The 14,437-nt window shown below is 42.8% G+C and overlaps 1 long non-coding RNA gene across 1 annotated transcript; it reads right to left on the bottom strand.

Moving 5' to 3' along the window:
* Positions 1-1,437: 1,437 nt before the first annotated feature.
* On the bottom strand, positions 1,438-3,922 carry LOC149979081 (uncharacterized). Its single transcript, XR_016484894.1, has 2 exons — positions 3,780-3,922; positions 1,438-2,914 (listed from the first exon to the last, which is right to left on the bottom strand). It is a non-coding gene; the product is annotated as an uncharacterized LOC149979081 (long non-coding RNA).
* Between the last annotated feature and the right edge of the window lie 10,515 nt (positions 3,923-14,437).

Genomic DNA, 14,437 nt, shown 5'->3' on the forward strand with positions numbered 1-14,437 from the left:
CATCAAATGAAAGCTGAAACGATGGCTAGGCGTAGACTTATAGACAGACCTACAGTACATCCAAAGCATTTGACACGGTTGATCATTAAATATTACTTTCTAAATTGCATTAAGGTTTTTATGATTAGACATATAATTAGTTATATAGTTATGTTTATGATAGAGAGCAATTTGTTCATGCAAACGGCTGCGCATCTACCAGGGCCAAGATATCCTGTGGAGTGCCACAGGGTTTGGTAATTGGAATTTAGTTTTTCCTAATCTATATCAAGGTCCGTGCTGCTGTGTTCCGTACTTCCCATTCTCTTTGCTGATGATACCAATTTTATTTTATTACACTAATTAATGAAGACAAATGTTTTGAATGGTTCCAGATAAACAAATGATTTTTAAAATGTAAAAAAAAAAAATATCTAACTTTATTGTCTTCACAAGTAAGAATAAGAAATATTGTAAAAAAATATATATAAAAAAAGTGCCAGAATCTTAAATCGGTGGGAATGAAATGAAACAAGTCACATCCACTAGATTCCTCTGAGTTCTAAGTAATGAAAAGCTATCCTGGAAAGATCATATTCAATCATTTGTCTGTAGCAAAGTGAAGAAAACTTTTGGTATCATCAGAAAGATTACTGGTTTGGTTAATCAAGCTTGCTTGCTCTATACTATAGTTTAATTTAGCCATATCTCAATTGCTGTAATATTGTCTGGGCCAGTACATACGCCTCCTACCTACACAAATTACTCATCATACATTTGCAAGACTAGCCACCTCTATTTGCCCGGTTCCGTCTGCACCTTAGTTTAAGAAACTCAATATCTTGTCTATGTATGACATTAATGTATGCCAAATATGCATTTTTCATCTACAAATACTCATACTTCCCAGGTACATCCTCTTTCCATTAATCATCCTTGAGATGTTTCTAAAACTTGGAGTACACCTGTGGTAAATTCAGTTGATTGGACATGATTTAGAAAGGCACACACCTGTCTATATAAGGTCCCACAGTTGACAGTGCATGTCAGAGCAAAAACCAAGCCATGAGGTCGAAGGAATTGTCCGCAGAGCTCCGAGACAGGATTGTGTTGAGGCACAGATATGGGGAAGGGTACCAAAAAATGTCTTCAAAATTGAAGGTTCCTAAGAACAGTGTCTTCCTTCATTCTTAAATGGAAGAGGTTTGGAACCACCAAGACACTTCTTAAAGCTGGCCGCCCGACCAAACTATACAATCGAGGAAGAAGGGCTTTGGTCAGGGAGGTGAGCTCCAGAGTTCCTCTGTGGAGATGGTTGTCCTTCTGGAAGGTTCTCCCATCTCTGTAGCACTCCACCAATCAGGCCTTTATGGTAGTGGCAAAACGGAAGCCACTCCTCAAAAATGCGACTCTTTCTGAAGTATGACATCATACATTATCAATGACCAAGGACACAGCTACTGATCAAAATAGAATTGATTTATTTGATAAAATATGCAACAGATGGATGGTATAACATTTAATTAAGTGTAATTATTGTCCACATCAATACACTACAGCATTGGCCAATGATAGTCATACAGGACATAGAAGGCAGATTCCAAGTTTAAATACAGAAAGATATTTACTGGAACGGACATTCCCTTAAGTGTACTTTCACATTGTTGTGGTCTGAGGGGATTTGTTCATTTTCGTCATCCTATTTATATAGCTCCTACATCCATTAGGAGGAATGTAACACAGGGAAGATAAAAAGGGAACTCAGGGTGAAATATAAGTTTCAGTTTCCCAGCAGAGGATCAGTTAATAGTTGACTTCCTCCTGTCCCAATTAAACTCCATCCCACCCAATGAAAGTCATCACATACACATAACAGGAGATAGCTCTGAGTAGGCCTGTCAGCAAAAGGGTATTCTGAGTGTTCTGACACATGAAAATGAACATTTCAATATATTCAGTTCCACAGACAACTACACTGGCAGCATATGGGGTTAGTCAAATTTAATTATGGTGCTTCTCGAAGCTCTTAACCACATTGTGGTGCATATCTAGAGACTTTTTATATAATCTTTAACTAGGTAAGTCAGTTAAGAACAAATTCTTATTTACAATGACAGCCTACCTCGGCCAAACCCAGACGATGCTGGGCCAATTGCGCCCTATGAGACTTCCAATCACGGTCGGATGTGATACAGCCTAGATTCGAACCTTTGTGCCTTAGACCACTGCACCACTCAGGAGACCAACTACACCAACCAGCCCCAGTTGATATTTATTGGTTTGTTTTTTTAAATGATAGATGCAGTGCTACATGAAGGTGTAAGGTGGGTGGGTGACTAAAACTTTTTTCATTTGGTATGTCTTCAGAGTAATCTACAGTGGTGGTACTTCCTTCCTCCACACCCCATTATAACTACACTGATAAGAAAAACATTAAAAAAAAAACACAATAAAAGGCACATGACAGCCCGCTTGGAGTTTTCCACTCAGACCAGAAACAAGATTCTCTGGTCTGATGAAACCAAGATTGAACTCCTTGGCCTGAATGCCAAGCGTCACATCTGGAAGAAACCTAGCACCATCACTACGGTGAAGCATGATGGTGGCAGCATCATGCTGTGGGGATGTTTTTCAGCGGCAGGGACTGGGAGACTAGCCAGGTTTGAGGCAAAGATGAACGGAGCAAATTACAGAGAGATCCTTGATGAAAACCTGCTCAAGACCTCAAACTGGGGCAAAGGTTCACCTTCCAACAGGACAATGACCCTAAGCACACAGCCAAAACGTCACAGGAGTGGCTTCGGGAGAAGTCTCTGAATGTCCTTGAGCGGCACTGCCAGAGCCCGGACTTGAACCTGATCAAACATCTCTGGAGAGACCTGAAAATAGCTGTGCAGCGTAGTTCCCCATCCAACCTGAACGAGCTTGAGCGGATCTGCAGAGAAGAATGAGAAACTCCATAAATACATGTGTGCCAAACTTGTAGTGTCATGTCAAAGAAGACTCGAGGCTGTAATCGCTGCCAAAGATGCTTCAACAAAGTACAGAGTAAAGGGTCTGAATACTTAGGTAAAAGTTGTACTTAAAAAAAATAATAATTATACATTTACAAAAATGTCTAACAACCTGTTTTTGCATTGTCATTCAGGGGTATTGTGTGTTCATTGATGAGGGGGGAAAAATACAAATTAGAATAAGGCTGTAAATTCAAGGGGTCTGAATACTTTCCGAATGCACCGTATCCCCAAAATATGTCTTTTTACAATTACATGTGACTGATGGCATAAACATCACATGTAGGCCTATACAAAATTACATCACATAAATGAATCTCCTTTCATTATTTCTTCCACTGTACCAGTTCCTTGCGAAATACTTCCTTCCTTAGTATTGTTACTGTGCAAAACCAACAAACAGCAACATGGGGGACTTTGTGTGGCTACTTCCTCTTTTTCTTGCTTTTCCTGCTGCCCTCTTATTTAAAGCATGTAAAAGCACAAACGTATGCAATCCATTACCTCCATAAGAACATTTGCCCCCCCTACTGTCAACACATGACATGATCTTAGCACAAGTAGGGTCCTCCACTGACTGGTTGGGGAGACAGAGATGAAAACCAACATGTCAGACATGTCCCTCAACACTCGTGTGACAAACTACAAAAAATTGGTTTCAGAAATAGTTTGTGGTAGACCAGTGGTGGGTGTGTGTACACATTCACCAGGATAGATCTGCAAAAGCAAGTGGTCCACCATGTATTGAACCAAACAAATAAAAAGAATCCTGCAAGTTTGGTTTACCTTTTCAGCGGTTATCCGTCTCCTCTCTGCAAGGGTCTTCTGTCTGTTTACATAGGAAAGGTATATGCAGATAAACCTGCAAAAGAAAGATGAGAAAATGATTACATTTCTCCTAGCAGCAGGATATTATGCTGGCAGCATGATAGCAGATTTATTTCCTCCAAAATAAGAGTCCTCCTGCTAAGACATGTTAACTTTGGGAATATCCATTTTTTGTTTTGCACGCTAGTGCAGTACAACGGTCTTTCACAGCATTGCAACCACCTCTGGAAGAAAAAAAATGATAGTTGTACGCATTTTATTTTTTTACACCAATTATTTTGAAAGTTTATACAAATACTGGGATGTTGAAAGCTATTGTGTAAGCTATATTTAAAGAAATTTCCTACAGAATGCTCTCATCCGATAGGCCTACCAGTAAAAAGGGAGTGCGTCATATCCCCTCAACCAGAGAAATGAGCCAATGGACATTTACACACACACACACACCACACACACACACACACACACACACACACACACCTTGGTCAATCAAACTTAAACTTGATCCATTCAGAGACAATCCTCATTATCCTACCTCTTCAATTATTGCATTGGAATATAATTTATATTTCTGAATTGATTGCATTCAATACAAACTGACCCCAAGCCTAAATCCAACACTCAAATGATATGAGGATCCCACTGCATTCAATGCATTAATGTTCCAAAGGCTATCCAAGTCACTTAAATGTAGTGTTTTACTCCGTGTTCAAGTAAACAGCTATCAATAGTTTGTTTCTTTGTTATTTGACGATTCAAAGTGTATAGGCCTACATTTTGTAAAAATACATACAAATCATGGTCCTGTTCTGTTCTAAAACCAGCTAAAAAAGAAATGTCCCTTTTTCAGGACCCTGTCTTTCAAAGATAATTCATAAAAATCCAAATAACTTTACAGATCTTCATTGTAAAGGGTTTAAACACTGTTTCCCATGCTTGTTCAATGAACCATAAACAATTAATGAACATGCACCTGTGGAACGGTCGTTAAGACACTAACAGCTTACAGACGGTAGGGAATTAAGGTCACAGGTATGAAAACATGGGACACTAAAGAGGCCTTTCTACTGACTCTGAAAAACACCAAAAGAAAGATGTCCAGGGTCCCTGCTCATCTGCGTGAACGTGCCTTAGGCATGCTGCAAGGAGGCATGAGGACTGCAGCTGTGGCCAACGCAATAAATTGCAATGTCCATACTGTGAGATGCCTCAGACAGCGCTACAGGGAGACAGGATGGACAGCTGATCGTCCTCGCAGTGGCAGACCACGTGTAACACCTGCACAGGATCGGTACATCCGAACATCACACCTGCGGGACAGGTTAGGATGGCAACAACAACTGCCCGAGTTACACCAGGAACGCACAATCCCTCCATCAGTGCTCAGACTGTCCGCAATAGGGTGAGAGAGGCTGGACTGAGGGCTCGTAGACCTGTTGTAAGGCAGGTCCTCACCAGACATCACCGGCAACATTGTTGCCTAAGGGCACAAACCCACCGTCGCTGGACCAGACAGGACTGGCAAAATGTGCACTTCACTGATGAGTTGTGGTTTTGTCTCACCAAGGGTGATGGTCGGATTCGTGTTTATCGTCAAAGGAATGAGCGTTAGACCGAGGCCTGTACTCTGGAGCGGGATAGATTTGGAGGTGGAGGGTCTGTCATGGTCAGGGGCAGTGTCTCACAGCATCATCGGACTGAGCTTGTTGTCATTGCAGGCAATCTCAACACTGTGCGTTACAGGGAAGACATCCTCCTCCCTCATGTGGTACCCTTCCGGCAGGCTCATCCTGACATGACCCTCCAGCATGACAATGCCACCAGCCAGACTGCTCATTCTGTGCGTGATTTCCTACAAGACAGGAATGTCAGTGTTCTGCCTTGGCCAGCGAAGAGCCCGGATCGCAATCCCATTGAGCACATCTGGGACCTGTTGGATCGGAGGGTGAGGTTTAGGACCATTCCCCACAGAAATGTCCGGGAACTTGCAGGTGCCTTTGTGGAAGAGTGGGGTAACATCTCACAGCAAGAACTGCCGAATCTGGTACAGTCCATGAGGAGATGCACTGCAGTACTTAATGCAGCTGGTGGCCACACCAGATACTGACTGTTACTTTTGATTTTGACCCCCACTTTGTTCAGGGACACATCCAATTTCTGTTAGTCACATGTCTGTGGAACTTGTTCAGTTTGTCTCAGTAATTGAATCTTATTGTCATACAAATATTTACATGTTAAGTTTGCTGAAAATAAACGCAGTTGACACAGAGGACGTTCCTTTTCTTGCTGAGTTTAGTAAGGAATCTCCCTCACTAGTCACCTATCAAATCATATTAATGACATTTCATCTTTCAGTCATGCCAGACTTTCTGTACGTGTATGGTTCCCGTTACAGTGCTATCAACTGGCCCCAAGCGCCACAAAACCCGCTGGCTGAGACAGATCTCGGGTAAAGAGGTGAGACGTGGTTAATTTGCATAACTGTATAAACACTAAAAAATAACACATACTGAAATAAGGACGCTCTCTTCTGTATTGCAATTTCTCTGGTTTACAAGTTTAGTTTTTATTTCCCCTTATTATTCGTTTTACAGTAACACCTACAGCCCAGTCTTAATTTACCATGATCATTTTAGGATATGGATCGTTTCCAAAACGAAACAAAAATGAATTCGGGTTACAAAAACACTTTCCTTAAGTTTGTCCTGGTGGTGGATGATATTGTGCACATGCAAAACCAGGCTGGTCTCACAGGTCATGCTACCCTCCTTGGCTTCATGTCCACTCCTGGAGACAGATGTTTGTGAACTGTGTTACAAGGCCTTGTCCCGGACATTGTCTATTAGCTCCTAGTAACAACCTTATAGACCGTCCGTCCATCGACCAGGCAGGAATAGAGTTTAAAGAACTACTCCGTGCTGCTCTGTTGAAGTGGACTCGAGTAATTACCATTACTAGTTCCACAAACACATAACATAAGTGAAACTCACAATTTCCAAGACAATGTTTTGCAAATTACTAAAACTCTGCAATGCTACTGGCAATTATTTCCAGATTTTGTCCTTGACTTCCCAAGTGGCATAAATGGTAAAAATGGTTTACAATACCAAGAGCAGCTGGAATTGGAGTATAAAAGCCAAGCATGGTGTGACTTAGTAGAGAAGGGCTTCGTCCAATGCTTTCCCAACAGTGCTTCTGCTCCCACAATAAAGTATGCCGGAGTGATAATTACAGGATGCCACTTCGTTCGAGGGACTGAGGGGTACATGGGTGCAACTAGGCCTACTTCTGCTGTGATCCAAAGTGTGAGATATCTTATTTTTTAAATGTTAAATCGTGTCATTTTTTCCTACTTAGTTTCTCTGCATTTATGCAAAGTTCAGTCCACAAATAAGGTGTCTAATGCGTCACAATGATTTCGGGACGGGGACAGAGGCAAGGTTGGCTAGACCAATGCCACCACTGATAAACCCCCAACAGCTGTGGCTTCTCCATCAGTAGCTAAGCTAAGACTTAAGACCACCAGTTCTATTGGACCCCCAGCAAAACCCCTGCCTGCAGCTTCACCTGCTGACCCACCTGCTCCTACACCTTCTCCATCAGTTTAGCCATGAGGAGGCATGATGGTTTTTGTGCCACAGTGGTGTGCAAAAATGTACTTTCAAATGATATGCATGTTATTTACTGTTGTTCTTGGCAGAAATAGTATCCACATTTCTTTAAAAGCTGCAATATGTCAATTTTTGGGTGCTCCAACCAAATTCACAGAAATGTGTTGTCGATCTGTCATTCTAATTGAAAGCAAGTCTAAGAAGCAGTAGATCTGTTCTATGTCTGCTATTTCTATGCTATATTTCGCAGTGGGTTAGCCGGTACACTGATTCTCTACACTTGCTTGTTTGTCAAAAACTGAACAAGAACAAACGCAGCATGCAACAATTAACGATTTTACAAAGTCACAGTTCATATAAAGAAATCAAAACAAATGTATTTATATAGCCCTTCGTACATCAGCTGATATCTCAAAGTGCTGTACAGAAACCCAGCCTAAAACCCCAAACAGCAAGCAATGCAGGTGTAGAAGCACAGTGGCTAGGAAAAACTCCCTAGAAAGGCCAAAACCTAGGAAGAAACCTAGAGAGGAACCAGGCTATGTGGGGTGGCCAGTCCTCTTCTGGCTGTGCCGGGTGGAGATTATAACAGAACATGGCCAAGATGTTCAAATGTTCATAAATGACCAGCATGTTCGAATAATAATAAGGCAGAACAGTTGAAACTGGAGCAGCAGCACGGCCAGGTGGACTGGGGACAGCAAGGAGTCATCATGTCAGGTAGTCCTGGGGCATGGTCCTAGGGCTCAGTTCCTCCGAGAGAGAGAAAGAGAGAAGGAGGGAATTAGAGAACGCACACTTAGATTCACACAGGACACCGAATAGGACAGGAGAAGTACTCCAGATATAACAAACTGACCCTAGCCCCTCGACACAAACTACGGCAGCATAAATACTGGAGGCTGAGACAGTCAATTGAAATAAATGAGGCGCTAATCTATGGATTTTACATGACTGGGCAGCGGCGCAACCATGGGTGGGCCTGGGGGGGGGGGGCACAGGCCGAGCCAGGCCCAGCCACTGGGGGAGACTTTCTCCACAAAAGGGCTTTTAGTACAGAAATACTCCAATTGCACACTCCCTCAAAACTGTGGCATCTGTGGCAGTGTTGTCTGACAAAACCACACATTTACTAGTGGCCTTTTATTGTCCCAGCACAAGGTGCATCTGTGTAAGGATCATGCTGTTTAAATCATCTTCTTGATATGCCACACTTTCAGGTGGATGGATTATCTTGTCATAGAAGAAATGCTCACTAACAGGGATAAACACGTTTGAGTGAATTTGCTTTTTGTGCATATAGAACATTTCTGGGATCTTTTATTTCAGCTCATGAAACATGGGACCAACACTTTACATGTTGCGTTTATATTTTTGTTCAGTATATTAGAATTGTTGCAAACAGGAAATGGCGGAGTGATTTCTGCATAGCGCATGTGTTGGAAAGTATAATAATCACTGCAAAACCGAAAATATCCATCTGATTACAGGGTAAATTGAACGGTGGGGTCATCTGCAACTCTAGGAATACCAGAGGGTCAGCAAGACATGGAGGTGGACTTCCTGTGCTTCCAAGTCCTACAGAGTACAAAGAGAACCTCTGTGAGAGACCACACCCAAGTGGAAGACTAGGAGGAGGAAGGCTACACACCAGAAATGTGTCGGGGAAGGGAGGTGCTCCAGAGGTCTGGTGGTGGTGGAGGGACAGGCAGCAGGGTAGGGTCAGGGAATAGTCAGGGGCAGAAGGGGGTAGGCAGCAGGCAGCAGGGTAGGGTCAGGGAATGGTCAGACATGGAAAGAGGACACAGAGACCTCTGCACTACCCTGCTATTTCAATTGCAATTAATTCCATTATGCAGCACAAGGAAAAGATGAATGACACATTTTTGAAGGAAGTAGCCCAAATTCTGCAATGGTCAACTGCTACAGAAAACACAGAAAGGATTAGTGTCAATCGGCTTAAGTGGCTATAGAAAGACGAGACTGCTGATATAGGCCTAGGTGATCGTGTTATGCAGCTAAAGGAAGGAATAGGCAGGGATGGTAAGGTGGTGAGGCAAGAACTATGTACAGGGATGGAATCTGTGCCGGACACTGGTGTTAATCAGGTGTTTGAATTAATTGAGTCACAGGAAGGAGTAGTAAAGGGTGGACCTAGTGCTTTAGTAGGAGTTGACCATACTGATAAATACAGTTGAAGTCGGAAGTTTACATACACCTTAGCCAAATACATTTACACTCAGTGTCACAATTCCTGATATTTAAATCCTAGTAAAAAATGTCCCATCTTTACTTTATTTTAAGAATGTGAAATGTCAGAACAGTAGAGTGATTTATTTCAGCTTTTATTTCTTTCATCACATTCCAGTGGGTCAGAAGTTTACATCCACTCAATTAGGATTTTGGTAGCCCTGCTCAACCATGTTGTTCCACCTCCTACATATGCGATGACATCACCTGGTTTAAACATCTCTAGAGACTATATCTCTCTCATCATTACTCAATGACTAGGTTTACCTCCAATGTACTCACATCCTACCTTGGTTTGTACATTATGCCTTGAATCTATGCTATCGTGGCCAGAAACATGCTCCTTTTACTCTGTTCCGAACATGCTAGACGGCCAGTTCGTGTAGCATTTAGCCGTACCCTTGTCCTACTTCTCCTCTGGTGATGTAGAGGTTAATCCAGGTCCTGCAGTGCCTAGCTCCACTCCCACTCCCCAGGTGATCTCATTTGTTGACTTCTGTCATCGTAAAAGCCTTGGTTTCATGCATGTTAACATTAGAAGCCTACTCCCTAAGTTAGTTTTACTCACTGCTTTAGCACACTCTGCCAACCCGGATCTCTTAGCCGTGTCTGAATCCTGGCTTAGGAAAACCACCAAAAACCCTGAAAACTCCATCGCTAACTTTAACATTTTCCACCAAGATAGAACTGCCAAAGGGGGCGGTGTTGCAATCTACTGCAAAGATAGCCTGCAGAGTTCTGTATTACTATCCAAGTCTGTACCCAAACAATTCGAGCTTCTACTTCTAAAACTTTACCTTTCCAGAAACAAGTCTCTCACTGTTGCCGCTTGCTATAGACCACCCTCTGCCCCCAGCTATGCCCTCGATACCATATGTGAATTGATTGCCCCCCATCTGTCATCTGAGCTCGTGCTACTAGGTGATCTAAACTGGGACATGCTTAACACCCCGGCCAGCCTACAATCCAAGCTTGATACCCTCAAGCTCACACAAATGATCAATGAACCTACAAGGTACAACTCCAAATCCGTAAACACGGGCACCCTCATAGATGTCATCCTAACTAACTAACTCGCCCTCCAAATACACCTCTGCTGTTTTCAATCAAGATCTCAGCGATCACTGTCTCATTGCCTGCATCCGTAATGGGTCTGCGACCAAACGACCACCCCTCATCACTGTCAAACGCTCCCTAAAACACTTCTGCGAGCAGGCCTTTCCTATCGACCTGCCCGGGGAATCCTGGAATGACATTGACCGCATCATGTCAGTAGATGATGCCTGGCTATTCTTTAAAAAGTGCCTTCCTCACCATCTTAAAAAGCATGCCCCATTCAAAAAAATGTAGAACTAGGAATAGTCCTTGGTTCACTCCAGACCTGTCTGCCCTTGACCAGCACAAAAAGATCCTGTGGCGTTCTGCATTAGCATCGAATAGCCCCCGTGATATACAACTTTTCAGGGAAGTTAGGAAAAAATATACACAGGCAGTTAAGAAAGCTAAGGCTAGCTTTTTCAAACAGAAACAGAAACTAATTCAATAAGGTTCTTGGACACTAAAGTCCATGGAGAATAAGAGCACCTCCTCCCAGCTGCCCACTGCTCTGAGGCTAGGAAACACTGTCACCACCGATAAATCCACGATAATTGAGAATTTCAATAAGCATTTCTCTACGGCTGGCCATGCTTTCCACATGGCTACCCCTACCCCAGTCAACTGCCCGGCACCCTCCACAGCAACCCGCCAAAGCCCCCACCATTTCTCCTTTACTCAAATCCAGATAGCTGATGTTCTGAAAAGGCTGCAAAATCTGGACCCCTACAAATCAGCCGGGCTAGACAATCTGGACCCCCTCTTTCTAAAATTATCTGCCGAAATTGTTGCAACCCCTATTAATAGCCTGCTCAACCTCACTTTCCTATCGTCTGAGATTCTCAAAGATTGGAAAGCTGCCGCGGTCATCCCCCTCTTCAAAGGGGGTGACACTCCAGACCCAAACTGCCACAGACCTATATCTATCCTACCCTGTCTTTCTAAGGTCTTCGACAGCCAAGTTAACAAACAGATTACCAACCATTTCGAATCCCACCATACCTTCTCCGCTATGCAATGTGGATTCAGAGCTGGTCATAGGTGAACCTCAGCCATGCTCAAGGTCCTAAACGACATCATATCCGCAATCGATAAGAGACATTACTGTGCAGCAGTCTTCATCGACCTGGCCAAGGCGTTCGACTCTGTCAATCAGCACATTCTTATTGGCAGACTCGACAGCCTTGGTTTCTGAAATGATTGCCTCACCTGGTTCACCAACTACTTCTCTGATAGAGTTTAGTTTTTCAAATCGGAGGGTCTGTTGTCCGGACCTCTGGCAGTTTCTATGGGGGTGCCACAGGGTTCAATCCTCGGGCCGACTCTCTTCTCTGTATACATCAATGATGTTACTCTTGCTGCTGGTGATTCTCTGATACACCTCTATGCAGACGATACCATTCTGTATACTTCTGGCCCTTCTTTGGACACTGTTAACTAACCTCCAGATGAGCTTCAATGCCATTCAACTCTCCTTACGTGGCCTCCAACTGCTCTTAAACGCAAGTAAAACTAAATGCATGCTATTCAACTTCCCGCACCTGCTCGCCCGTCCAGCGTCACTACTCTGGACTAGAGGTCGAATAGCCGATTAATTAGGGCCGAGTTCAAGTTTTCATAACAATCGGAAATTGGTATTTTTGGGCGCCGATTTGGCAGATTATTATTATTTTTTTTACACCTCTATTTAACTAAGCAAGTCAGTTAAGAACACATTCTTATTTTCAATGATCTAAGAACGGTGGGTTAACTGCCTCGTTCAGGGGCAGAACAACAGGTTTTTACCTTGTCAGCTCAGGGGATCCAATCTTGCAACCTTACAGTTAACTAGTCCAAAAGACTAACCACCTGATTACATTGCACTCCACAAGGAGCCTGCCTGTTACACAAATGCAGTAAGCCAAGGTAAGTTGCTAGCTAGCATTAAACTTATCTTATAAAAAACAAACGACTGTCGTTGCACCAATGTGTACTTAACCATAAACATCAATGCCTTTCTTAAAACCAATACACAAGTACAGTGCCTTGCGAAAGTATTCGGCCCCCTTGAACTTTGCGACCTTTTGCCACATTTCAGGCTTCAAACATAAAGATATAAAACTGTATTTTTTTGTGAAGAATCAACAACAAGTGGGACACAATCATGAAGTGGAACGACAATTATTGGATATTTCAAACTTTTTTAACAAATCAAAAACTGAAAAATTGGGCGTGCAAAATTATTCAGACCCTTTACTTTCAGTGCAGCAAACTCTCTCCAGAAGTTCAGTGAGGATCTCTGAATGATCCAATGTTGACCTAAATGACTAATGATGATAAATACAATCCACCTGTGTGTAATCAAGTCTCCGTATAAATGCACCTGCACTGTGATAGTCTCAGAGGTCCGTTAAAAGCGCAGAGAGCATCATGAAGAACAAGGAACACACCAGGCAGGTCCGAGATACTGTTGTGAAGAAGTTTAAAGCCGGATTTGGATACAAAAAGATTTCCCAAGCTTTAAACATCCCAAGGAGCACTGTGCAAGCGATAATATTGAAATGGACGGAGTATCAGACCACTGCAAATCTACCAAGACCTGGCCGTCCCTCTAAACTTTCAGCTCATACAAGGAGAAGACTGATCAGAGATGCAGCCAAGAGGCCCATGATCACTCTGGATGAACTGCAGAGATCTACAGCTGAGGTGGGAGACTCTGTCCATAGGACAACAATCAATATATTGCACAAATCTGGCCTTTATGGAAGAGTGGCAAGAAGAAAGCCATTTCTTAAAGATATCCATAAAAAGTGTTGTTTGCCACAAGCCACCTGGGAGACACACCAAACACGTGGAAGAAGGTGCTCTGGTCAGATGAAACCAAAATTGAACTTTTTGGCAACAATGCAAAACGTTACGTTTGGCGTAAAAGCAACACAGCTGAACACATCATCCCCACTGTTAAACATGGTGGTGGCAGCATCATGGTTTGGGCCTGCTTTTCTTCAGCAGGGACAGGGAAGATGGTTCAAATTGATGGGAAGATGGATGGAGCCAAATGCAGGACCATTCTGGAAGAAAACCTGATGGAGTCTGCAAAAGACCTGAGACTGGGACGGAGATTTGTCTTCCAACAAGACAATGATCCAAAACATAAAGCAAAATCTACAATGGAATGGTTCCAAAATAAACATATCCAGGTGTTAGAATGGCCAAGTCAAAGTCCAGACCTGAATCCAATCGAGAATCTGTGGAAAGAACTGAAAACTGCTGTTCACAAATGCTCTCCATCCAACCTCACTGAGCTCGAGCTGTTTTGCAAGGAGGAATGGGAAAAAATGTCAGTCTCTCGATGTGCAAAACTGATAGAGACATACCCCAAGCGACTTACAGCTGTAATCACAGCAAAAGGTGGCGCTACAAAGTATTAACTTAAGGGGGCTGAATAATTTTGCACGCGCAATTTTTCAGTTTTTGATTTGTTAAAAAAGTTTGAAATATCCAATAAATGTCGTTCCATTTCATGATTGTGTCCCACTTGTTGTTGATTCTTCACAAAAAAATACAGTTTTATATCTTTATGTTTGAAGCCTGAAATGTGGCAAAAGGTCGCAAAGTTCAAGGGGGCCGAATACTTTCGCAAGGCACTGTATATATTTTTAAACCTGCATATTTAGCTAA

The sequence above is a fragment of the Oncorhynchus mykiss genome, chromosome 12 (assembly GCF_057628025.1).
Source record: "Oncorhynchus mykiss isolate SJ-2025 chromosome 12, ASM5762802v1, whole genome shotgun sequence".
Lineage (NCBI taxonomy): Eukaryota > Metazoa > Chordata > Actinopteri > Salmoniformes > Salmonidae > Oncorhynchus > Oncorhynchus mykiss.